At 43.8% G+C, this 27,500-nt stretch overlaps 1 protein-coding gene and 1 long non-coding RNA gene across 3 annotated transcripts in view; one reads left to right on the top strand and one right to left on the bottom strand.

The window, feature by feature from the left end:
• The window catches only part of ATP8B1 (ATPase phospholipid transporting 8B1), a 73,598-nt gene extending 51,618 nt beyond the window's left edge, over positions 1 to 21,980 (bottom strand). For both annotated transcript variants that reach the window (XR_014502779.1, XM_083402690.1), the window contains exon 1: positions 21,503 to 21,980. The gene's annotated coding sequence lies outside the window, so the exon portion shown is untranslated. The remainder of the gene's footprint in view (positions 1 to 21,502) is intronic.
• LOC310659615 lies at positions 21,912 to 27,282 on the top strand. The gene is made up of 3 exons (XR_014502866.1): positions 21,912 to 21,984; positions 25,589 to 25,649; positions 26,730 to 27,282. It is a non-coding gene; the product is annotated as an uncharacterized lncRNA (long non-coding RNA).
• Positions 27,283 to 27,500: the final 218 nt, after the last annotated feature.

Here is a 27,500-nt window from a genome sequence, read left to right as displayed (position 1 = left end):
TCCTTCACACCCGCTTGCTGGCACAAATGCAGTGCCACTCAGCATGCACAGAGAGCCTTTTCCTGTACTTTGGACTACCTCAGACAACCCACCCCTTTGTACAAGTATGGATCTCCACTTTGGGGACAAAGGGCTTTTCGATAAGATGACATGTTCGAGCCTACCATGCATATACAAGAATTGAGCAATGAAACTATACAAGACAGGCTACAGCTCATATATGTACGACTGAGCGTACCAACACAAGACTACCCAGACAGGTGGCATTCACATTTATGAGTATATTCCACATGCAACTGGAATTCTAAGAACCATGCACAATGCTTGCTGAAGAACAAATATTGCAATAATGGAGAAGGGTGTGGAAAAGCAAACACCAGATCTTTTGAAGTTTCAGAGCCTAAAAGGAACAGGTATTCTCTCTCCTGCCTCCACACTTCTTTCCAGCTCCAAAATTGCTCTAATCATCCTTTTCTCCCTGCCATTCTTCCTTCTGTTGAGTGACAACAGTGCCCTCTAGGCACAGGGTGAGGACGCCAGAGGGAACCATAAGACAAATGCTACCAGTGCCCAAACTGGGTCACATTTGCCACTGATCTGAAAGGCAATTGAGGAAATGCCAAGTGGCGAAGACTCCAACAGGAAAAGACGCTCTTCTGGTGCATCACTTCCACCTTCTCTACGGTACTGAATTACTTCTACCTCCTCCACAATCCTGATTTACCACTTAACTACCCCCGCCCTGGTCCAACTAACCCCAAGAAAACTTTCCCCACCAAGTACAGCAGCTGTCGCAAGAGTTGCAGCTGGAATCTGTTTCCTAGTTTACAACAACTTAGTGCCAGCAGCACAACCTAGGGTGCTGTGATCACAGATCCATACATCCCCAAGATCTGCAAAAGTATCGTATTTTTTGCTCTATAAGACTCACTTTTTCCCTCCTAAAAAGTAAGGGGAAATGTGTGTGCGTCTTATGGAGCGAATGCAGGCTGCACAGCTATCACAGAAGCCAGAACAGGAAGACGGATTGCTGCTTTCACTGCGCAGCGATCCCTCTTGCTGTTCTGGCTTCTGAGATACAGAATATTTTTTTCCTTGTTTTCCTCCTCCAAAAACTAGGTGCGTCTTGTGGTCTGGTGCATCTTATAGAGAGAAAAATACGGTAGCTATACACAGGCAAGTAGGTTGGGAGAGCTTCGGGCTCGTTGCTCTCAAAACAAAAAGCACTTTTCAAACCAATGAGGTTTTCAAATGTAGAATAGGATAAGGTATCATGGTCTCTTGACCAAAGGCAGTGCTTAGGGAGGCAAAAGTTTTTGGCCACGCCTAAGGTAACTATTTGGATCCTGGCCTCTTATCATTTAACTAATAAGATTCTTAATCGTGGCAATGGAGAGGGGGCAGACAGAAAGAGGTCAAATATATTACAGATATTGTGTTGCTGGAGAGGTGTGATTCCTGAATCAGTAGTAGAAGCGGCACGGTTGTCTCTCATTCACTAGAGCAGGGGTAGTCAACCTTTTTATACCTACTACCCACTAATGCATCTTTCTTGATGGTAAAATTTCCTTACCGCCCACCAGTGCTTGACGAAAGGAGGATTCAGCTTGTGCCGTAGAACCCCCTACCGCCCACCTAGAATCCTGAAACGCCCACTAGTGGGCAGTAGGGACCAGGTTGACAACCACCGCACTAGAGTCAAGACACACAGGACATTTATATGTTCACCTAATATACAAGGCAGAGGAGTGTCTGTTCAGGTGGAATAAAGTTCAGATGGAATCTTGGGGAATCAGGTGGCAGTAGAGGAGTAGACATGATAAACTGCAGTAGCTGAAGAAAAGATGCATTAAGGACTACAATGCACTCAAACGTCAGCCAGTGAAAAATGCAGCCACACAGGTAATGGCTGGTACCAGGAAGTTGATTCGGTACACTTCATGTGTATTGTACCAGTTGAATTGTGTGACAGAGTGTTCCCAGGCCCAAGACAAAGTGCTGGTGGTGATATTTGAAGCCCTAATAAGTTTGGGTGTGGGTTACTTGAAGGACTGCTTTCATTCTCACCAACCTGCCCTTATCATGCCATCCACATCACAGGCCCCATTCACATACCCACCTATGAGAGCAAGCAGAACGGCAGGCACACAGGACAGGGCCTTTTCAGCAATGGCCCCACTTCCTGTGAAATATGCTTCCGAGTGAGATCGGGCTAGCCCTATCCCTACAAAATTTCAGGCAGGGTCTAAAGATATCTCTGACATTTTTATAGAATGGTTTTAAGTGATCTGGGGATATGGTAGGCTGTTTTATTCTATTCACGTTGTGTCATTTACACCTGCGATGGGCAGGCTCTTATTTTAAGGTGCTGATTTTAAAACTAAAAGTAGGTTTAGTTTTCAGCTGTGTTTTGCTGCCTTAAACCACATTTGTCACGCTTTCTGGCATTAAATGTTAAATAAAAATGTTAAATAAAAAATAAATAAAAATATTAAATAAAAAATTGATATTGAGAAAGAAAAGGAAGACATGAGAGAAAGCAGCTCTAGGAACAGACAGCAATTAGTTCCAGAAAGAATGAGTGGAGGTAATGTTAAGAAGCAGATAAAGGAGGCCAAAAGTAAAATATAAAGACAGCAACACAAGATCTCTAAGAGTTTACATCAATCACAATATCAAGCAGCTAACACAGGCTGAATACATACTTCTACAGTTCCCTCTTGTCCATTTAATTCTTCACAAAAGGATCCGTCAGATATGCACAACATATTGAAGATAAGCAATTGCTCTTGTCATTTTGAGCAATCCCTAACCAAACAGCCTCATGGAATATTATCCTTCATTAAAGTTGTATTAGTTGCCTTTAATTGCTTAAAGATGTATTAATTGCTCCTGTAACAGGAGATTCTGCCAGAAAAAAAGAGTCCAATTTGCACAACCAGATATGCTTCGAAAATATTAACAAGAGTTCAAACCAGGTCAAGCACGACATTAACATGTGTCAAGCTGAAGATGAGTGATCTTCCCGCTTTATCACTTGGATCAAAATAAAGGCGATAGAATACCCAAACCCCAGAACAGAACAGGATCTCCTTCATGTATCACAGTCAATCTTGGCACTGAACTGGGAGGTTCACAGGTTAGGCTTCTTCTACCTCCTTTTCTGAAGGCTGGTATCTCACTTCTGAAATAGCGTGAGCAACTCTATGGATTCTAATTTTACACCACGATAACAACCTTCTGTTAGCCCTAACTGGTATAAAATAGCACAGAAATACAAAACATAGGCTTCTGAACTTAAGAAAGGATTTTGAAAGTTGATACGTTAAAATAGTCTTACGATGAATTACACAGATAATTTCTCCCACCAGTGTTATTTCTAGCTGTAGCACCTAAAACAAGGTGGAATTCAAAAGCCCAGTACCTTCCAACTCACCAACCCACGGCCAAACCCATCAAATTGACAGCACCCTGTTTCCCAGACCCCTCTTATTTCTATCCTTAGCTGACAATCCTATTGCACTTCTACTTAAAGTACATAGTACATACACACACATTCTCCTGTCAAATTGCTCAAGACTGTTCTCAGAAGTTTCAGTAAAAAAAAGAAAGTACGACATTTCTCTAAACGTTTCCCCTAAGGGGAAGGAACCAGATTTGCAAAGCTCCAGGCATAGATTGTGCATAAAACCCAAATGCAAACCAGGGAAACTTCAGAAGAAAGCTGGTTAATTTTTGCACCTCATAAACCATGAACTAGGATTATGTCCACACGCCCTTCCGCTCTCAATCTATTTGCTCTTAAAATACCACTGAGATATAGATTTATGCATCCGTAGGCAGGTGCGGAACCAAGTTCGAAAGAAAGCAAGTCTCCCCAAGGCCATCTGATTATAAATAAACAGAGACCAGAAACCGTATTTCCAAAAGGCTGTCAATCACCAAATCTCACACATAAAGCGCAGAAAGAAAGAAAATGGAGAAAACAAACAGTGAAACTTATGAAACGCCTGCAATTGTTCTTCCTGGAGCCAATATATGTTCGCCCGACCCCAGTGGTGTAGCGTGGGTTGTCAGCACCCGGGGCAAGGCAAGTAATTTGCGCCCCCTAACCCGTGGATTTGTGCCCCCTAACCTGTGGATTTGCGCCCCCTAACCCTAACCCCCAAATGTTGCGCCCGGTGCGGCTGGCCCCCCCTGCACCCCCCACGCTACACCACTGCCCGACCCCCTGTTGTTCTAAGATAAAAGAAAATGTTGGGACAGAATTGATGGTGGGGGTTGTCATAGCTGTGGTGGCCAAGGGACTGACATTGTAGGATAAGGTTCTCACATGCAGGGGGGCCACAGCCACACCATACATCCAAAGCACTATTATACCAGTTTAGAACCAGCACCGAAATGGCAAGTGAAGAATCTGATCAAGGTAGCCTTACCCTTAAAGAACGCAAGTTGAACAAAACTGGTGCCATACAGTTCACTCCAAAGCTGCCCCAAAACACCACTAGTACCCTATTTGGACTCTGTTCAGCTCAACTTCATTATTATTGTTGTTGTTATTTTGTTTGTGTGCAAAAAGAGCATTTCCCTCCGGTTTTCTCCCTCCCTCACGTCAGCCAAAAAAACACCACATTCTGGTCAACGCTTGAAGTGCGTTGGAGAGCAGGGAGGGAAGAGAGAGCTGGAATCACATGCCCTGAATTGCAGAAAGAAGCTTGAAAATCTAGTTTGGAGCTATCCAAAAGGCATCTAAACAAAACAAAACAAAAAACCTATTTGTCTCCAAGTGGTTTACAGTTGCCAACTTTTTTGCAACACTGTCTGTCTGGGAGAGCCGTTAGACTGGATTAAACTTGACTTACCTGATGAGAAACCTGTCCAGAATTAGAGATACTAACGAAGCCACTCTTGACTGTTAAAAATGTGAAAAATGCATCACTTACCAGAAGCTATGTGCGATTCTGCTACCTAACCTCCTTAGTTAGAGATCTGTGTGCCTATACAACAAATTACAATTCTATAAGCACACAGCAACATGCAAAAAACCAGGTAAGTGCAAGCATGCCAATATTCACTCAGCATAGAATCAAGGCACACCTAAGGCAGCTCAGGAAAACACACATCCTGTTATTTAATTTTATAACTATTTATTCAGGCTTTCCAACAGAAGCCTGGTGCCTTTTAACCATATTGGCAGCATGGATTGTTGATTTTAAGCCTGTTCTAGCAAACCAGGAAATTAAAAAAAAACCTAAACAACAGCAACACTGACAGAACTGAGCTAAAGCTACTACCAGTCCAAGCCTGTCCACATTTTTTCCGATTTGTACAAAATAATGGTACAAAATAAGATGGTTACTACTTCCAGCACTTACTTTTCTTTTTCACCTTACGACTCTCCACATTATGCATTCACGGTTTACAGCACAAGAGCTTAGGTTAAATCACTATAAGACGATAAAGAGACTCAGCCCCACAAAAACAAAACAGTATCAAAGCCCTTAAGAGCAGAATTAGCCAAAACACTCAATCTCACTGAAGCAGAAACTCCGGAAAAGAATATACAGTACAGTACTCTTCGTTTAGAGTCCAAATGATAGAAGTGTAGCCATCAAGAACCCTGGGAAGGGTGTTCCCGAACAACTGCTTAGCTGCAGACTAAGACATCTGATGGCACTGCCAGCAAACAAAAGCTGTTCTTTTTTTCTTATGGCTCCCACGTGCTGAGGTAGTAATGAGAAAAATTTCAGATTTGCATGCTAGAGACAGACAAGATCATCAGCTGCTGCTGTTGTTTTTAGACCAACTGGTCATTTTAAGAGCATGAGCAGAGCAAAGAATAATGGGAAATGGCAGCAAAGATGTCTGTTTGCAAATAGTGGCGACCAGCATCAGTCATAAGCGTGAATGCCTCTGCAATCCAAATCAGTGATTCAAATTTATAATTACCAAACAAAAACGGACCGTTACTGTTAAATGCCACATAAATGACTTGAAACTGATCTACTTTGGAGGCCCTGTTCCAGGTACCTGTATTGTTTTGAGGAGCATATGGCAAATGGTTAGGACCTCTGCCATAATGGCACCACTGTATCCCTTCCAGTGGCAAGTGAATATTAAAGGTAAAGGGACCCCTGACCATTAGGTCCAATCGTGGCCGACTCTGGGGTTGCGGCGCTCATCTCGCTTTATTGGCCGAGGGAACCGGCGTACAGCTTCTGGGTCATGTGGCCAGCATGACTAAGGCGCTTTTGGCGAACCAGAGCAGCGCATGGAAACGTTATTTACCTTCCCGCCGGAGCAGTACCTATTTATCTACTTGCACTTTGACGTGCTTTCAAACTGCTAAGTGAATATTACTTTGTCTTAAAAGACAACTGGAGACTTTCCTCAGGATGGTGGAGGGCATGTGTGCTGTGTCCCATTGATGTAATAATAATAATAATTTATTATTTGTACCCACCCATCTGGCTGGGTTTCCCCAGCCACTCTGGGCAGCTTAAAACAAAGATAAAAAATACATCAAGATGTCACACATGTAGTGGTGGTAACACTCCCCTTCTTCTTCTGATAGGAAAAGAGGGGCAAAAAATGGGGGGCAAGGAGCGTCAGTTGTGGGGGAGTGAGAAATGTCCCTATTTTCTTTCATCTGAGGAATGTTGGATGATATGAAAGTCTGAGACCAGAGAAGGCAAGGAAGAATGGTAGGCGTACATTGTGTATGTGTGTGCATGTCTTTAATAAATAAAGGTGTTATGTATTAAGATTAGTTGCAGTTCTCACTCAGGGCCACCAGTATGTAAATGAAGGATTGAAAACTGTCACTCCTGATTGGTTAGCTAGTTGTTAGTTGTTATTGTTTCAAGTTACTTAGTATTATATAAAGCAGCCAGCTAGGCTGCAGTCATTCTGATTCCAGGAGCAGTTGTAACTACCGCAATAAAGATCTGTGAATCCAACAGAGCTGTGCCCTTCGTCCATCTTTTCCGCTATTCAACAAGGTGCAGGGAGCTGCAGAACCGAGTTCTCACAAAATCAACCCCAGCACATACATGCAAGTACTGACCAGAGTGAGCTCTGCCCAAAGAGCATGTTGGAGCCAAACTACTTTGCCAGAAATTAAAAAGCTTGGGTGCGACCACCAGCACCCATAAACCTGCCTCTCATAAACAAGCAAGCAGAAGGTGACAATCCAGATGTTTCTCTTCTGAGTAACATCTGGCCACGCAGTGCATCTGCAGACCCATACTGTTCACAGCACACGCGGATTCCACAAGCAGTTAGGCACATTTCAACAGGACGCACGTTCCGCTATTATATAATTAACATCAGTCACATCTTGGCTCAGCCTAGCCAATTCACATAGACACCGGGGAGGAGGTTAACTAAAGGGTAGCGTGAAGCTTTGTCACTTGGAATGTGTCATGGAAAGTGTGCCTACAAAGCATGAATGCAGTTCGCTAACCAGCAATGCATCTGCCTAAAGAATGGAAGTCAGGGAAAAAAGAGGATCTGAGCAATTGGTACTGCCGTTTATCATCACGTGGGAACAGATGTGCTCCTGTAAAAGGAAACTAGCCTCATGTTTAGTGGCCTGGGCCCAGACAGCAGGTAGACCTGCTTGTGCTTCCATGCATGTGTAGCTCCTTTTATGTTGCACAGGTGCCCAAGAATGCCTTGGGAAACTGCAACTTCCACAGAAACGTCAGGATGTGTGGGAGCGGAGGAGGAAGCAGGCGTTCCAAGTCAGAGCATGCCCTTTTGAAAACAGTATAGTCTGAAGGTGGGATGATGCAACTTCAGAAATTAAGGTGTAGCGAAATACCAGGAAGAGAAAACATTTATTTCCACAAACAGGAGTGTTGGACAAAAAAAGAATATACAGTGGTACCTCAAGTTACATACGCTTCAGGCTACTCTGCTAACCCAGAAATAGTACCTCTGGTTAAGAACTTTGCTTCAGGATGAGAACAGAAATCGTGCTCCGGTGGCGCGGTGGCAGCAGGAGGCCCCATTAGCTAAATTGGTGCTTCAGGTTAAGAACAGTTTCAGGTTAAGAACGGACCTCCAGAATGAATTAAGTACTTAACTCGAGGTACCACTGTATATATATATTTTAAAAAAGAATACAATGCAGTTAAATCGTCAGTCTTTTCAGATCCACTTTTATTTTAACACTACCTACAACATGGGATCCACTTTTAATATTTGTATCATGCATACCTGATGTTGCCCTTCGCTTTCCAAGGTGAACAGATGCAAATGAGGGCAGGGATATTGTACCTATAACAGCTTAGCAGAGGGAGGAATTTTGGCAGCTACAGCTTCTCTCAAACCCAGCTTAATGAGTCGCACCTGCCAAAATTCTCCTTCATAAATCTTAAAAGATAAAAGAGCCCTGTGCTCATTTGCTTCTGGTCTGTCTCCCCTTGGCCTTTTCTCCCCCACTCTATTTTTCCCCCCTTATTTAAATGTTGTGTCCGTTGTACCATGGTTGTTTATTACTATAGTAATTCTAATAAAAAGGCTATTATTTGTACCCCGCCCATCTGAGAGCTTGAAACCAAGTGAAGATGTCTGGGTACCATCATCTCACCTGTGATCTGCACCATCTGGAGGTGCATGTTCAGGGATCCTTGGATTGTGACTGTTTTCCCACGCTAATACCGCAACCTGTAGACTACTGCCTGAGATCTAGGAGCATACGGCGGTATACAAATTTATATAATTAATTAATTGATAATATATCTCAGCTCCTCTGAAGTCACAAAATGTTCAGGAATGTTTTAATAGCTAAACAGCCGATCCAATTGTTCAGCAGGACACATGGTGCCTGCAACAATATTAAAGAGCCATTAAATGCAATTTTGTTGTCTTGTGCTTCCTAAGACAAACCAGAAACTGAGAAGCCACTGCTTAAAACTTTTAGCGAAAAGGAATTGAAAGTTGTGTGGGAAAGCAAATATGCTGTGATCCAACACGATCTCTCCTGATGGATTTGTAGTATGGTGACAGCAGTCACGAAATTAAAAGACGCCTGCTTCTTTGGGAGAAAAGCAATGACAAACCTAGACAGCATCTTAAAAAGCAGAGACATCACCTTGCCAACAAAGGTCCGTATAGTTAAAGGTATGGTTTTCCCAGTAGTGATGTATGGAAGTGAGAGCTGGACCATAAAGAAGACTGATCGCCAAAGAATTGATGCTTTTGAATTATGGTGCTGGAGGAAACTCTTGAGAGTCCCATGGACTGCAAGAAGATCAAACCCATCCATTCTGAAGGAAATCAGCCCTGAGTGTTCACTGGAAGGACAGATCCTGAAGCTGAGGCTCCAATACTTTGACCACCTCATGAGAATAGACCCTGATGTTGGGAAAGATGGAGGACACAAGGAGAAGGGGACGACAGAGGACGAGATGGTTGGACAGTGTTCTCGAAGCTACCAGCATGAATTTGACCAAGATGCGAGAGGCAGTGGAAGACAGGAGTGCCTGGCGTGCTCTGGTCCATGGGGTCACGAAGAGCCATCCCAATGTGGCAGGATTAAAATAAGCATTAAACCATTTAGGGAACGAAAGGAAAACATTAAGCAAGACAATAAACTTCAATAACCATATAAATAAATTAGCAGAGACGCTGTATGTTGATTTAGTGGGCTACCACTAAGAGAAACAATCTGTACATATTTTGTGGAAGTGGCTTATATTATGGAACTGAAAAAACAGTCTGCAGTCATCTGTTTAATTTGTGCATTTTTAAAAAAGAATAGGGATGGGGGTTCTTTTCTTGCATCATGAAATATCTTATTGATGGCACTGAAGGTTAATGCACTGTTCATTGTACACAGTTTGAGATATTTATAAAAGGCATAACCAGATTTAATTTTTTGAAACTTTGTCTTACTATACATCCAAAAACGCACCTTTATTTACATTACATTGCTTCAATGTACACTGCTAAATATATGGAAGACTTTCCATTATTTTGGTTTTCAAATCCACAGGTGCATTTTTGACTGTGCCTTGTAATCAAGTCTAAAGATGTGTTTAGCATGCATTTTAACAAAGAATTAACAACAGCACAGTCCTAATTGTGTCTATTCAGCAGGAGGTTCCTACTGAATTCAATGGGGCTTATTCCTGGATAAATGGAGTTACAATTACAGTCCCTGTTTCCAATCTAATGCTAGATCTATAGCAGTACTGTGGCTTTCTTCTTGCTATAAATCATTTAGATTTCTTATAGACATGATTTAATTGTTGACTTTTTGCCCAGCAGAACAGAATGCTTATTATATAAAGAGCAGGGAAGAAAAAGATATAGTAAATGGGGAATTACTTCCCTTGGGGCAGAATGAAATGGGGCTAATTAAAAGTCTCTTCCAGCACTAATGAGAACGCATGCAGCATTCAAGTCAGTTATGCACCTATACAAACTTTCCAAGGCTAAAATGAAGTTGCAAGACAGCTGTCTAATGATTTCTTACTTGCAAATTGCTGTAGACATCAGGAAGTATATAAGTACCTGCATTGAAACTTCTTGTAGAAAGGATCAGAAGCAGTCTGTTACAGCATTGCACAGGATGCTTTAAAGCGCGGGGGGGGGGGAGCCTGTTGCTCTCCAGATGTTGAACCCCCACATCAGCCCCAACCAGCTTAGCCAGTGTTCAGCGGGACCAAGAACATCTGGGGGGCCCACAGATTCCCTATCCTTGTTTTAAACCTGCACTTACTTAAAGTTCTAGAAGAGAGTTTGAGACTGTTCCTACTGAACACTATCATGCTACAAATGGTTCAAAGCCTAATTAGCACAAATTTCTACCACCGTGCCTGGAGACAGGCAATTAGGTTGTGTATCCACAGCAGTGACCAGAGGAGGAATGACCACTGGGAGGAGTGGAAAGAAGGAGTGGAATGGTGCATCTGCAGCAGCACAACTGGATGCCTTCATCTGCCCCAGCTGCAACAAAACATGTCTCTACAGCCACAGCAGGTGCTGTAAGCTTACAACAATTTGACTTCACCCACAAAAGCAAACTTCTCCACTCCAGAGATGGACAGATACCAACAAGCCATCAGCAATCATTCCTGGTCACCTAAATTGTGTCACCAAGTAATTTCTGCCCCCTTCATAGTCAATGTTTCTGCCAGCAATGATCAGTTGTTGTTGTGGTGGTGGTTTTTGTGGTAACCATAAGCTAAAATACATTTTTATTTGTCCAAACTTTTGGATCATAAGTGACTTTGTCTTTTACTGTCCCATCAGAGAATATATATTGCTGATGATGATTTAACTGTGATTTTAACCATTATTTTATTATTGTATGTTTTACTAAGTTTATTATATATATAAAAAAGTACACAGTCTCACTTTGTGTTCTTTCACCAAACATTTCCCACCATGACCTTTATAGAAAGTAAACATTAAGTAATACAATAGACAATATGCTTTGTAGCAGAATGAATGTTTGGCTTAGCATGTCATCTGCAACCCCGGCTTGTGGTTCAGCTCTGTCCTCACTGTAGCCAAGGTTTCGTCTCGACTACTGCTTCTGATAAGCGAGGAGAGCACTTAACCACAAGCCCAGATTCAAACAACATGCTAAGCCAAACCTTGGCATAGCTCAGGGAAGCTCAGGAACAAAAAGGCCCACAGAGGAGCAAAATGGCAGTAAGCTATGGTTTGGTTTACCAAGTCATGGAACCAATTCCAGCAAGTTATCAAACCAGATCCTCTTCTCTGCAGGCTGTAGTCCTAATGAAAACGGCCAAATACCCAAACAAGGTTGCTAACCACACAATAAGAGTAACATGTAGCTTTTGCCTGAAAAGGACTCGTGAAAGTCAATTAATCATTCATACATGGTTTTCCCTGATCAACAAGGCATGCACCAACAGGACTGAGCAGATAGCAAGATATCACATAAAAGTGAGATAAGATATATTGGGACCATTCAAGTACTGGGCAAACTGAAAACGCCTATGACGCATGAAAAGGGTTAGGTAGTTTGTGCACTTTAACAGCACTTTCCCAACTGTATTCCCTTGAACAGGAAACTTCGCTACTGCAAAGATGCAGAACGTTTGAACTTTACACTTGTAAAGTTCAACAGAAAGCAAACCAGTTCTGAAGACATTCGTGTAAAGCCAAAGGCTGTATCTCTCAAGAATGATTTCTTAATATTACTGATGGGAACAACCTGCTCTATGCACAGAAGTAAAGCACTGAGACCTTAAAAAAATTAGAGGAACAGGTAGGGTTGGGGATATATGTGCATGCAGAGACCTTTGACTTTTTGTGCAGCCTAGCGCACAAAGCCAAGCATCACGTCTGTTGCTCTGCACACTTTTGCTACGGCCCCACCAGTGTTAGATATGAAAGCTAGGAGCAAAACAGCACCTTAAACCTAGGTTATGGGCGCAACAACGGAATGTCTAGGCATGCTTTTTAATAACAAGAATACAAAGCCGAAAATAAACAAACTGCAGCTAAAATATTATGTTCATTTTTCACGTGGTCTAGTCCTTCCCCTGCCCACCCCCCTAATATTCTTAAGAGAGTCTGTTCTCCAGTCTTCAGACAGTAGCTGGAAGTGGGGAAGCAGAAAAAGGTCTTCCTTTCCTTCCACTATGCAGTTTTAATCTGAAATCTGAGGTGCAATACCGTGCCCAGAGCTCAGAAATTGCTGGCCCCAATTAAATTTTCTTTTTGCAAAATGCACCTAGAGTTTCGAACACTGGGCCCTGCCCACCACAGGCAAGTGGCCCCTGGAAGTTTGCCTTTGAGGGAATGTGGCCCTTGTGCTGAAGAAGATTCTGCACCCCTGTTCTATAGCTTTTTTATTATTATTGCTGAGTGTGTCTATTGAGATCAGATATTTATCAAGGGAAGGAGACAATAGTTTCGTCGTAATTTCACTGTGTTTAAAAACATAGCAGTAAAAACTCATTTAACTTGGAATGGTGTCATCGACAAGGATGAAGCCAAGAACAGTTGAATGGGGTTTTGTACTCTTAAAAAAAAAGAAAGACACACACACACACCTGCTTCAGAATCAAATCTGTCATCTCAGTAAAGAGCTCTCAGGCTACAGCAGAAACTGCAAAATTAACGAGGAGGCCAAGACATTTGGCAGGCAAGTAGCTCACCTAAGTCTTCATTGTAACCTGCAAGCCTGGGGACTAGAACATTGGTAGATTGCCCAAGGGAGAACAAGAGAAGAAAACAAGTTTTAAAGATTGAATAAAGTTAAGGTTGCAAGGTTGAGCAGCAATTAGGAAGCAAACTTCCGAACAAGACACTAAAGGTGCAATCCTACAGCTGGCATTTAGGAACATAGGAAGATCCCTTATGCAGAGTGATTGTATTATGGCAACTCTCAGTATTGTCTATGTTGACAAGCAGTAGTTATTCGGGATTTTGTGGTGGTTTTCCCCAGTCCTATTTAGAGATGCCAGGAATCTGAGATCTGCTGCATGCTCAGCAGGTGCTCTTATGTGAAAGCAGAGCCCTTCACCCAACAGAGCATTTGTTCCCTTATACGCCCTGCAAAAGAGTCCTCAACAATGCCAGTCATAAACCTTGCAATGCTAATTTCCTTGCACTACCCACAGGAGGAGGAAAATGTGGGGAGAGAAAGGAAGGGTAAGTGAAAGTCACACACATCCTCCCCGCCATAGTTCCACAAGACAGCAGGACCCACAAGTGCTGGCACCCAAAACTTGTAACAATAAGATGGAGGACACCTAGACGGCCAGCAGTACATGTGAAAAGGATCTAGGGATCTTAGTAGACCACAAGCTTAACACGAGTCAGCTGTGTGATGCAGCAGCAGAAAAAGGCTAACGCTATTCCAGGCTGCATCAACAGAAGTCTAGTGTCCAGATCAAGAGAAGTAATGTTGTTGTTTAGTCGTTTAGTTGTGTCCGACTCTTCATGACCCCATGGACCAGAGCACGCCAGGCACTCCTGTCTTCCACTGCCTCCCACAGTCAAACTCATGCTGGTAGCTTCGAGAACACTGTCCAACCATCTCGTCCTCTGTTGTCCCCTTCTCCTTGTGCCCTCCAGGAGAAGTAATAGCATTGCTTTATTCTTCCTTAGCCAGACCACACCTGGAATATTGTGTCCAGTTCTGGGCACCACATTGAAAAGGCAGGACATGTACAGAGGAGGGTGACCAAGATGATCAAGGGTCTAGAAATCAAGCCTTATCAGAATGGGGAGTTGGGGATGTTTAGCCTGGAAAAGAGGAGACTGAGATATGTTAGCCATCTTCAGATATCTAAAGGGCTGTCACGTGGAAGATGGAGCAAGCTTGTTTCCTACTGCTCTGGAGAGTACGGCCTGAACCAATAGGGTTAGGGTGACTCTTGGGGTCCCTTCCAACTCTACAATTCTGTGATTCTATGATTTAACAGATGTCATTTGGCTTTGCATACTGATTTTATACTATAAATAGACTAGATCTGGGTAATCAGCAACCAACCTTTCTTCCCAAGGTAATACTGCTTTGAGGTATCACAAGATCTACTCAGACTGGATTAAAACAAAGCATGAATCACTCATACCTTGTTTGCTTTGGTTCTACTATTTTTAAGTTTTTTTGGCACGTGAGAAATATCAAATATTGTCTCATAAACGTGCTCTAAAGAATTATACGAGGCTTGTGTGAACTGTGACTAATTCCTAATTACTGGTCTTACGTGAGAAATTTTCCATTCCAAATCCAGTGCTTTTTACAACAATGGAATCTGACGGCAGCTTAAGAGAATGGCCACATTTCATATGCCTGGCCACAGCCTCATCATTTTTATCTATCTCCTCTCCTTTTTGGAGTTCTGTACCACAGGATGTGATGATGGCCACTAGCTTAACTGGTTATATAATAAATATATCCATTGCTATTAGTTATAACAAGTCTATGGAAGTGCCACATACCATCTGAGGGCTGGATCCAGCTAATCTCTATTCAGTGAAGACCCACTGAAATGAATGGACCTAAAGTTAGTGATATACAGCAATATCAATGGGTCTAGTCTGACTACAGCTTGTTTGGATGCCACACAAAATTTGGATGTCAGGAACACTAAGTCATAGTTTAGTGTGACACAGTAAACCTCAGGCTTGTGTACTCTCATCTCCTCCTCTAATGCAGTCAAGGGGAGTTTTCAAGCTTTTGTTATCACAGCAATTCTTCCCTACTACTGTGGAAAAAACACGCTGGTGTGAAACATCTCCAAGGGACTGCATAAGGGAAGTCTTTTGCAATAATGAATTTAGGAGTGGAACACAAAATCCATAACCAGTCAGAAAGTATACATGTGTTTAAAAAACAAAACAGAGGATAGTTAGCAGGCATTCTTATACGATGTTTTATTATGGACATGTCTGTGTGCAGTGTTATGCATGACCAAACAATGTACATATTGAATATATCCTGCTAAATTTCCAAGTGACTGGAAGACAAGAGAGTAAGTTTTCTTTCTTAAATGGAAACTTTGTTGGTTTCTCTCCAGTGCAGTATCGCACCAGCCTACATAGATTAACCCTTGGGTTTCTTAACATTCAAAAACTAGTTTTCCAGTGCAGATTAAGACAGAGTTAAGCAACAGGAAGAGAACAGAAATGCTGTATATATGTCTGCTTATGATTGTATTCTGAAGGGGGAAATATTCTGTGACCAAGGAAGCTCAAGGAGTTGTTCTGTCATGATGTTGCAAGCCTGGTTAGCGGTGCGGCAAGGTGACAGGTTCTGAGAAGAGAGATATATGATTGCATTGAGAATTCATTAGGTGAAGGTGGAATGGGATGAATTTGGACTAATTGGTCTGGGTGAAAGGAGACTCTGATTGGCCAGAGGTTCTAGTTACTTGAGAGTTAACTGCCGGTTGAGGGAGAGGTAGTTGAGATTTTGTCAGCTAAGGAGTTTGGGGGAGAATGGATTTGATGAGGGTAATATGAAAAATAGACCAGAGATGAGCTGAGGAGAAATATTGAGGCCTGAATTGAATACAGTGGTACCTCAGGTTAAGTACTTAATTCGTTCCGGAGGTCCGTACTTAACCTGAAACTGTTCTTAACCTGAAGCACCACTTTAGCTAATGGGGCCTCCTGCTGCCGCCGCGCCACCGGAGCACGATTTCTGTTCTCATCCTGAAGCAAAGTTCTTAACCTGAAGCACTATTTCTGGGTTACCGGAGTCTGTAACCTGAAGCGTATGTAACCTGAGGTACCACTGTACCCGGTTTCTTATTAATACCTTTTTTGGTGAAGACCTGGAGAAGGGAGCCAGGGACTGAGTTGATCCAAACAGCTGCCCTGTGTACCAGAGGAAAGTGACAGCAGCGGGTTTTTAAAATCTTCCTAAACTGTCCAAACAGTCAGGAATACAGCTAGAGGAGTTTTGGGGTACAGAGGCAGATTGTCCCCAGTAGCTGGACAGGGCTGTGGGAGTATTTGGTCAGGGCGGAGGTATAAGGGCCTGAGGTAGAAGCCACTTGGAGGCTGGTGTCAGCAACAGTGTCTCCCGAGTCTTCGGAAAGTGTCAACAAGCACCTTTATGATCCCAATATAAATATTACCTTGTGTACCTAATATTCCTTTAATAAACCAACCATTTTAGTGTAAAGTTTATCCTGTCTCTAGCAACTGGTGTCAACCTAAGCTACCAGGTGATTCTGAAAGCGTTCTGAGTGAACTGATGGCACCAGAAAATTTAAGAAGTGCAGATACCTCTGCTTCTCTTGACTCACAAGTGAGGCCGGGGGAACTGAGTATCCCTGACAATAGTAAAAATGAGGTTTCTTTTTAAATCCCAATGCAATACTTATAATGTGTTCAGAGCTGACGTGGGCTGACTCAGCTTATTAAGTCAATATATGCACAAGTCTTTTATTTAACCATGGATTTTACATTTTCAATTTCGACTCCCTTCCCCCTCTTTCTGCAGTTCCTTACATTTATTTTCGTCCTTTCCTGCATACTCCAAATTGCCTTATTCTTTTAATCGTCTACAGTATTCTATATATATCTTATATATACACTGGTACCTCGGGTTAAGTACTTAATTCTTTCCAGAAGTCTGTTCTTAACCTGAAACTGTTCTTAACCTGAAGCACCACTTTAGCTAATGGGGCCTCCCGCTGCTGCCACGCTGCTGGAGCACGATTTCTGTTCTCATCCTGAAGCAAAGTTCTTAATCCGAGGTACTATTTCTGGGTTAGCGGAGTCTGTAACCTGAAGCGTATGTAACCTGAAGCGTATGTAACCCGAGGTACCACTATATATTTAAAACTACAGGGTTTTTTTAACAATAATCCTGCCAATGTCTTGATTTGTTTACAGTTTGTAAATACTCAATAAACCACTTCCATTCCTTTCTTTAAAAATTGTTATCTTGATTTCTTCTCCCCCTAGCAAGTTTCATCATTTCTGCATATTCCATTAGCTTCTGTATCCAGTCGTCGGGAAGATATATATGCACGAGTCTTTTCCCACACATGTAGCCTGTTCACTATAACCTGAAGCTGAACAGGAAAGTCTCATTAACCACAGTTTAGTGTTGCTCCAAACTGGGAAACTATGGTCACCAGCTTCAAAACAAGCCGGGCTCTTAAACCATGGTTTAAAGTTGATGAAAGATCCTGGCTCCTTCTGTAGCTGGTGACTATAGTTTACCACAGGAGTGTGAAACTATGGCTAATTAGAGGCTTCCTAGTTTAATCACAGCTCGTGACAATGGAAGCAAAAGGCTCGTGCATACCTTGGCTTACTAAGCCAAAGTGGCTTACGATAGAGCTAACAGCTGGTCTATTTTCCTACCCCGCATACAAACTCAAAAAACAGTAACATTAATTGGGTATGGAGAGGTGCTTCAAATGGTTTAAACAAGCAAGTTAACAAAACAAAACAAAATCCCTGAACAGCCACAAACTATTATTCCTTATCCTCTCTGTTTCAGGTGCAATGCAAACTATGCCAGCCCAAATTATTCTAAAGGAATCTGAAAGAAGCTGCCACATGGAGTCATTTTACAAGCAAATACCCCAGAGACAAGCAAGTAGCCTGTAGCCACATAGACAAGAGGAAGTACGGTAAATTTTTGCTCTGCCCCTTCAAACTTCACTGATGTTGTTTGATGGAAAATAACCCACTTTCGCTTCGGAATAGTACTTTGTGTTTACATGCCATGTCTACCATGGAAAGATCTAAAGCTCTGGGCAAACAGTGCACATATTTGAAGAAGGATGCTCTGAATTCTGGAGTAAAGGGTGGAATCTCCAGACTAACCACACTCTGCAGTCTGGTTGTGACCTGCTTGAATTCCTGCTCTAGTGAATCACTTATAGATATTTGGTGTTGTTCTGGCCCAAGCAATATCCAACCAGGAAGGGGTCATTTTTATCTACCACACCTGGAACACGTATTTCAATCACAGAATAAAGGTTAAAGCACATAACAAGCATAGCTAATGCCCAAGGCAAGCAGCCTACTCACACTTTCTTGGAAATAGATGACATTAAGCACGGGTAGACTTATTTCCAAGTAAACATTCTAAGGAACAAGTTATTAGCTGATTCTTGCATCGCAAGGGGTTGAGCTAAATGATCCTCAGGGTTCTTTCCAGTTCCACAATTCAATGATACTATCTGCACCATGCACCTAAACACCACATTCAAGGAAGATCCATGCCAGTAGTAGTACGTACATTGAACTAACAATATTTTCTGTTTTTTAGTTGCAGCATCCCAAATAGTGAAATCCCTCCCTAGAGAGATTTGGCTAGTTATTAGAAGCTGCTTTTGGGGTCGATTGCCGATATAGGAGCTCTTAAATCAACTGATTTCCATACAGGTGACTCTCAGCTTACATGGAGGTTACGTTCTAGGGACTGTACGTAAAATCCAAATTGTGTACAGTGGTACCTTGGGTTACAGACACTTCAGGTTACATATGCTTCAGGTTACAGGCTCCGCTAACCCAGAAATATTACCTCGGGTTAAGAACTTTGCTTCAGGATGAGAACAGAAATCGTGCTCTGGCAGTGCAGCGGCAGCGGGAGGCCCCATTAGCTAAAGTGGTGCTTCAGGTTAAGAACGGACCTCCGGAACGAATTAAGTTCTTAACCCGAGGTACCACTGTATAGTCAAAACATTGGGTTCAATGGCTTGTGGGATACCCAAAGCCTTTTTGCTCCAAATGCCCATGCCCATTCCATCCTCTTTATTTTACCCAGCACATAAAGACAAAGACAAGCTCCTACCACAGAAATACTCTTTTCCTAGGGGCCACCTGCCTAATCTTTAAGGCATTGAGGCTGCAGGTGACTGTCTAAGGCAGGTGTATAGCCTGCAGCTGCCCAGCTCTTGGACTCCAACTTCCTTCAGCCCCCAGCCAGTGTGGCCAATGGTTGGCGATGATAGGAACTCCAGTCCATCAACATCTGGAGGGTCACAGGTTCCCCATCCTTGGCTGGTTGGGCCTGATTAAAGCTGATGTGCCAAATATCAAGAGCACACCAGGCTGGAAAACGACTGCTTTCGGTATTGTGCAAACCCAAAAGGATAGAGGTAGAAAATGGTGGGTTCTACTACTGCGGTACCTTGGGTTACATACGCTTCAGGTTACAGACTCCGCTAACCCAGAAATAGCACCTCGGGTTAAGAACTTTGCTTCAGGATAAGAACAGAAATCGTGCTCCGGCGGCGCAGTGGCAGCAGGAGGCCCCATTAGCTAAAGTGGTGCTTCAGGTTAAGAACAGACCTCCGGAACGAATTAAGTACTCAACCCGAGGTACCACTGTATTAGAAACTGAATAGTAAGTCGTTTCTCATTTGTCCATGGCACATAAGCAAAAAATCTGCTTTGATCCAAATTGAGAACAACAACAACCTGGCTATGTTTTAAGTCAGTGAGATGTACACAACCCCCATTGTTTGGTATCTTAATTTACCTGCTGAATACATAGGTAAATCAAGAAACTAAACAGCGTATCCGGGGCTGTGTACACCTCACCAACTTAAAACATAGCTAGGTGGTTCTTCTTCTCAATTTGGATCAAAGCAGGGGTTTTTTGGGGGGGGTGGAGAGAAACATCAAAACTGTGAGCTTTGAGGTTCTTACAATCAAGCTGTATATAAACTTTATGAAATAAATAAATAGAGCACAGTATTTAATAAGAAATGACAGGACAGAAATGGACAGATATTTTAATACAGTGGTACCTCGGGTTAAGAATTTAACTCGTTCTGGAGGTCCGTTTTAACCTGAAACTGTTCTTAACCTGAGGTACCACTTTAGCTAATAGGGCATCCCACTGCGCCGCTGCCGTGCGATTTCTGTTCTCATCCTGAAGCAAAGTTCTTAACCTGAGGTACTATTTCTGGGTTAGCAGAGTCTGTCACCTGAAGCGTCTGTAACCTGAAGCATCTGTAACCCGAAGTACCACTGTAATAATAATTAATTAAATAGGTCGAAGGCAGTGGATTAGTGCCACCCTGTGTCACATTCCCAGGGGAAAAAACTCTGAGCCCCAGATCCTTCTCCTGCAACGAACTCACAACTCTCCCTCCCTCTGCCTTTGTGTCTTCAAGCTAGAGTTCCTGCTTTCTCTGCCTCTACCTATAACTGGATATGTGCATGTGTCACTCACTGTCTTCTAACTCTGGTGGGTACCTCATTCACAAACAGAGATTCACAGCTATCAGAAGACCGACCCCCCAACAATTCCCTCCATCAGCGAACACCAGCACCGATTTTTATCTCATATCATTAACTGAGAATCCACCAAACAAATTTAACAGGCAGCCAGACATCGCTAAACATCATCTGGATCTGAATCAAGGAAAATCCATTTGAGAAGTTGTGAACGGGAAATGAAAAGGGAGGAATCTCCGAAGGCGTGGACTGCAGACATTGTTTATGTCTCCAGATCTAATTGGAGAAACAGTTAGATTTGTGAGCAGGAAAGCAAGTTGGTTGCAATGTGGTCCAGAGCATGTGTGCTTTCCTGAATTTATCCGTCCACGTCCGGATTACACAGTTGAGAGATGCCAATCAAAAACCAACCCAGACAGTACATGCCACATACACGACCTTGCATAGACTGAAAAGGGGTGGGTGGGTGAAACAAACAAACAACAGGTAGTGAAAAGGAAAGAAAAAGACCCTCTTCAAAAACAAGGTCGGTCTTTTCGGGGTGGGGAGAAGGAACAGGGGAAACGAAAATGAAGTGGAAGGCTTAGGTCAGAGGTACAGTCCGACCTCCGCCCAGCATCTGATACAACTACTTGCTGGAGAGATATGGGAAAGACTGGAAGAGGGGGAGTTGTGGCGCTGTCATGCCACGGGCATGAGAAGAACAAAGCCCAGGACTCTGCCCCAAGTTGTCCCTTTACCTTTGTGCTGCAACACACCTGGAGCCCCTTCCCCTTCCCCTTCTCCTCCCTCCGCCTCCCAACATCCCTCTCGCTCCCAAACAATAGCCACCCCTTTCGCTTACCCTCTTCTCCGTGTCCAGGCAGAATCCCAAGCAGGCGGGGGATGTTTTGCTCAGCTCGCTTTCATGCTTTTCTCGGCCAGCGGCTCCCTCTCCTTCCTTCCTTTCCCCCTCCTCCCCACACCGTTCCCCTTTTAAAACGAGCTCGCTCGCGGAGAGTCAGCCCGGGGAGTGGACAAACAAGTTTCTCAAGTTTGCTCGCTCGCTCTCTCTCTCTTCCTCGCTTCCTTCTCCCGGCAGCGCGCAAAACACACACAGAAAGCGGGGCGCGCACCAGGTGTCTTTCCTCCGCGCGGGGAGTGGAGGCGAGAGAAAAAGTCAAGTGAAACGTGGAGAGGTCTGAGGGAAGAAGAGTCTAATTGGGATACTCCTGAGAGAAAGGGAAGCCGAATTAAAAAAGGAGGCGGAGAGGGAGACACACACACACACACCTCTGACAAGAAGAAGCCCCGCCCCTTGCCGGAAGGAGAACACGTGACTCGCAGGTAAGGGCGCGAGCGGCTGGCGGGCACCGCCCCCTACCTACCAGCGCCGCTAAGAAAGGGCGCGGCTTGCGAGAGCGGCCGCTTCTCCAGCTGCTGCGTTGCCAGGCGCGCGCGAGAAGGCTGGGTGGGAAACAGCGCACCTGGCGAGGACGTTTGCTGGAGCAGCGCTAGCTCGCGCGCGCGCCCTTCCTGAGGCAAACTAAATTCGGTTTCCGGTCTTGTTCATTCAGGGTTACAGTTTCTGAATTTACCTTCCCCACTCCCCGCGCTAAGTAAGTGGTAGATAGGCGCCTCACACGCGTCACTGTCGCCCGTTCCCAAAGAGTTTAAAAAAAAGTGGTATTGCAACTGCTTTGCAAAGAATAGGGAAGTTGTAAATCTGTAAGATGCAATCAGTATAATTGCCTGGAAATTACCTGAAAGGAAACGAAATCCCTATTTTGTCTTCATAAGAAAAGCTTGCCCGTCTAGTTCAGCGTCCTGTTCTCACAGTGGCCAACTTTGGGACCTTTGGGAGGCCAGTAACCAGGACCTGAGGGCAACAGAGTGGCGCAGCGGTTTGGGCTAGCCATGAAGATGAAAGTAACGTGTGAAGTGGGGCTTAGGTAAAGATAAAGGGACCCTGACCGTTAGGTCCAGTCGTGGCCGACTCTTGGGTTGCAACGCTCATCTCGATTTACTGGCCGAGGGAGCCGGCGTACAGCTTCTGGGTCATGTGGCCAGCATGACTAAGCCGCTTCTGGCAAACCAGAGCAGCGCACAGAAACGCCGTTTACCTTCCTGCCAGAGCGGTACCTATTTATCTACTTGCACTTTGACGTGCTTTCGAACTGCTAGGTTGGCAGGAGCAGGGACCGAGCAACGGGAGCTCACCCCATCACGAAGATTCAAACCGCCAACCTTATGTTCGACAAGCCCAAGGCTCAGTGGTTTAACCCACAGCGTCACCCACTTATTTCTCTATGACTCGTTCCATGTGCCCACTAGGAGTTCGAACTTGCCCTTGTCTCAAACTCCATCACTCCAGCTATGACAAACTTCATTGAATCTAGTGGCACAGCGGGGGTTTTTAAACTGCTAGCACATTTGCAAAGCTAAGCAGGGTCTGTTATGTTGCAAACTGGATGGGGCGTGTCTCATGTTGAGATTTTTACATTGGAGGTTGGACTAGATGACCCTTAGGAGTCCCTTCCAATTCCATGATTATGTCAAACTCAGGGTAAGATCGAAGGCTGATCGCCGAAGAATTGACGCTTTTGAATTATGGTGCTGGAGGAGACTCTTGAGAGTCCCATGGACTGCAAGAAGATCAAACGCATCCATTCTTAAGGAAATCATCCCTGAGTGCTCACTGGAAGGACAGATCCTGAAGCTGAGGCTCCAATACTTTGGCCACCTCATGAGAAGAGAAGACTCCCTGGAGAAGACCCTGATGTTGGGAAAGATTGAGGGCACAAAGAGAAGGGGAGGACAGAGGACTAGATGGTTGGACAGTGTTCTCGAAGCTACAAACATGAGTCTGACCAAACTGCGGGAGGCAGTGGAAGACGGGAGTGCCTGGCGTGCTCTGGTCCATGGTGTCACGAAGAGTCGGACACGACTGAACGACTAAACAACAACAACAGGGTAAGATCCTAACACCACAAAGCTGGGAAGAAGCCCCACTGAATTCACTAAGTCTTGTTTCTGAGATGCAGCCTGCTTCTGGTGCTTTATGGGTTGGGCGTCTTTTCTGAAGTGAAAGCAAGTCAACTTTCCTAGCAGGATCCATTCAAGCCTTAGGTGTGCCCAGCCTTTCTCTTTGGGTTTTGTTTGTTCAGCTGTACAAACATCAAAGAATGAAGTCTTCTGGGTCTGGTGATCTCCTTTATCGGTTCCTGCAACTTTGTCCTATTGGGCTTTCCATTGCCACACCTTAACCCTGTGTCCTCTATCCAGAACCTTACTGCCAAAATCATTCACCTCAAAGTTCAGACCATGTGGCACCCCTCTTTAAACCCATACCCCGGTTCTCTCTCTGCATGCAGCCTAACAAGCAAACAATGTCCTTTCTTCAACACCCTCCATACTTTGCTCCCCTTATAGTAAGGTTACTAGATTTTTTTCAAAGAATCCGGGGACACTTCTTTTTTTGAAAAGAAAAGAAGTTGATTTTAAAAAAACATTTTTTTTTAAAAAAAAGAAGTAATATCTTCTCTTCTGGGTCTCCTCTGTCACGCGGCCTTCCTCTGCGCCTTGGCCTGTTCTCTTGGAGCGCTATCTGCCGTGGAGTAGTCTTGGGTCGGGCCTGGGCTCGGCCACGTGTCCTTGCCCTCCCAGTGCTCTCCTACCTCTCTTTCTCAGAGCAGTGGTGACAGCAGCAGCGCAGCAAGGTCGAGGTTCCCGTCTTTTTTCTCCTTCCTCTTTCTCTCTCTTTCTCCTCCTTCTCCTTTCCTCAATCTCCCTGCATCGGTTCCAGGGTTTTTACTGGCCCTGGAGCGCCGCTGGGCAGTCAGCCAGGTGGCCGGGCGCTCTCACTCCTGGCTTTATTTGGGTCGTGGAGGGGGGGTCAGTGGTTCCCCCAGTTGATGCGCCAGGCAGCCCCAGTTCCCCCTCAGTAGCAGCAGTCTCAGCAGCCCAGAGCCAGCCTGGTAGCACAGTTGGCTCTGGCTGGCTTCAGGAGCTGCTCGCTGCTGTGGCACCTGCCATTTTGCCTCGCTGGAAGCCGCCATATGATGTGTCTTGTGCCGTTGAACCAATCACACAACTTCCATTCCCTACTAATAAATCTACAACACTTAAAATATAAATCCGGGGACATTAAATGAAATCCGGGGACGGATTTTGTCCAGGGACAGATTTGTAAATCCGGGGACTGTCCCTGGGAAACGGGGACATCTGGTCACCATACCTTATAGCTCTTCCCTCATAGCTCAGTTGGTTAGAGTGTGGTGCTGAAAGATCAAGGTTACAGATTCAATCCTGGTGTGGGAGAGCTGCATATTCCTGCATTGCAGGGGGTTGGACTAGATGATCCTCAGGATCCCTTCCAACTCTATGATTCTATGATATCTCAGTATATTAAATGGTTTAGAAATGATTTCAGATAAAATAGAAAAATGACCACTGTCTGCTACCCTCGCTCTTGCTGCTCCTTTGGTTGTTTGGAACACCCTCCCAGAACACCTATGCGATGTCATTTCTTCCTTCACATTCCTCCTCAAAACCTATGCCTTCCAGGAAACCTTTGTCTTAACCTACTGTGCCTCATCCTTCAAGGGAAACTGTAAAGACAGTTGCATTTGCACATCCTCTTCCATTGTTTAATGCTTCAGTCTCCTCCCTCTAATTTTGATAGTCTTTCCCACTATCAAAATGTAAATCGCAAAACTTCTCGGTGAATAAACCTGTATTTTTGCTTATGTTATTCCATAAAGTACTTTTACACCGGTGATGCTCTGCTAATAACTAGCAGCCTTATACCCAACGTTGCTAGGAATTCAAAGAAACCAAAAGATCAATGCAGTTTTGAAATCAGTGGTTAAAATCAGTACAGTTTTGAATTGAATGACCTCAAATAAGTACAGCATATGAGCAGTTTTTGTTTCTTGTTTTACTATTTCAGATATTTCTGCAAAAAGCTTCCAAGATTCTTGAACTTCTTGGCATTCCCACCACATGTGCAGGTAGGTGCCTATCAATGAAAAAAGATTGCTATTCTTGGAGGTAATCATTTTGGGGCTAGAGATGGGTGGGTCCACCCCCTTTATCTTCTGCCACCATCTTTCCTGCCTCTCTTTCTGCCACTTTTTTTTAACTCTCTCAATTCCCTCACACACAGCATTTTTTAATCATTGCCACCTGCATGAATTAGGAAGGGCTCCATAAAATGAGATCCAGGGGAAGTACTAAGCGGGCTGACAGAGGAGTGTTGTGCTCCTGTGACACCAGACATCCCTACTGACATACTTCCCCTGCTGTGGCACTGCCTCCTGCACCTCCACCTGCCAGTATTTTGCATCCCTCTACATACAAAGCTTTGTCTGCCTCCCATTTTCTTTCCTTCTCTTTCTGGGTTTGTTTGTTTGTTTTTGCCTGCTAAACTGCATGAAAGGAATTGTGTGCCTAAATGCAGACTATTCCGAGAAAAGATGTAGCAGCGTTGCTACATCTAATCCATGCAATCATTCCCCACGCTTTAAATGAATGTAAATTGGACAAATTGGACGGGATGAATTTGTGCTGTTTTTCTCACACAAATATCTGAAAGACCGCCTCCTTTCCTACAGACCCTTGAGTGCTTAGATTGGCAGAGGGGCCCTCAGAGGCTCTGAGTGTGTGTGTGTGTGCGCGCACGCGTTTGTGCATCATTTGACAGGGCATTCTCTGTGGTGGCCCCTAAGCTGTGGAACTCCTTCCCCACAAAGTTGTGTCTGGCACCTTCATTGTACAGCTTCTGGAGAATGCTGAAGGCACACTTCTTTGCTCTGGCTTTTGACACTTGAGGTGTATATTTTTAGGACCTACGTTATCTTGTATGGTTGTAAGTCATTTTAAAACTGTTTTTAATCTTGTCTTTTAATGTTGCAACCTGCCCTGGGAACCTAGGGTGAAGGGCAGGTAATAAATAAATAACACAGAAATCCTGTTTTCGTAAGTAGTTTACTCACTTATCTATAGCCTTTCAATGAACATGTTACTGTTTCTGATTACATGATCATCTTTCCGAACACCATGATGTGGCCGATTCACCTTTTTCTTTGCAGGTTCCTCCCTTGTTTCCAAGCTATTTATAGCACCTTCCAAATGTGTCAGCACAGCATTCCCTCACCACCACCTCCAGGTGACTGGCAAATTTACTAATGGGTTACTTAAGAGTTATTATAGCCCAGCAGTGAGGAATGTTGTGACTCTTCAAAAGGCGAGTGCATGTCAGGACCAACAAAGGGGCAAAGAATTCAATTCACTTCGTATTTAAAGGCAAACATCTCTCATTCGCATTTCTCAAAACAGTACGGGAAATGAGACAGCTATCTTTCACATTTCATAGCTCTCCGAATATTGCAATATCATTCTCCAGACAAGTAATACACACACACACACACACACACACACATGCACCTATTGAACCAAAGTGTCTACAAAAATGCACTGGCTTATGGAAAATTGCTTTACAAAAAAAATGCATATTAGGCAAAAGTGCATACAAATATTGGGAGAAATGTGCGTTAAGATGTTGATGGATTTTCATGAGGACTTTTCTGTTTAAAAAATTGTGAACAGATGTGGAAATGTGCAGAACTGAATTTAAGATTGAAAATGGAGAAACTAATAAATTAAAATTACCGTCTTTTGTATTTATATGTGTCCACTCCCTTCCAGATATTCTGTCCTTTAAAAAATATATATATATTTTTTATTTATTTTCCATTTATTTATATAATCACATCATTATTATCCACTTCACTTCTTTGGCTCTTTAGAGCTGTCGACTTCCTTCCCTCTCACCTCTTGGCTTTCAGAAGTAACTTTTATAT

Source organism: Podarcis tiliguerta, assembly GCF_965153285.1.
Source record: "Podarcis tiliguerta genome assembly, chromosome: 11".
NCBI classification, from domain to species: Eukaryota; Metazoa; Chordata; class Lepidosauria; order Squamata; family Lacertidae; genus Podarcis; species Podarcis tiliguerta.
This window is presented reverse-complemented; position numbering and strand designations above follow the sequence as displayed.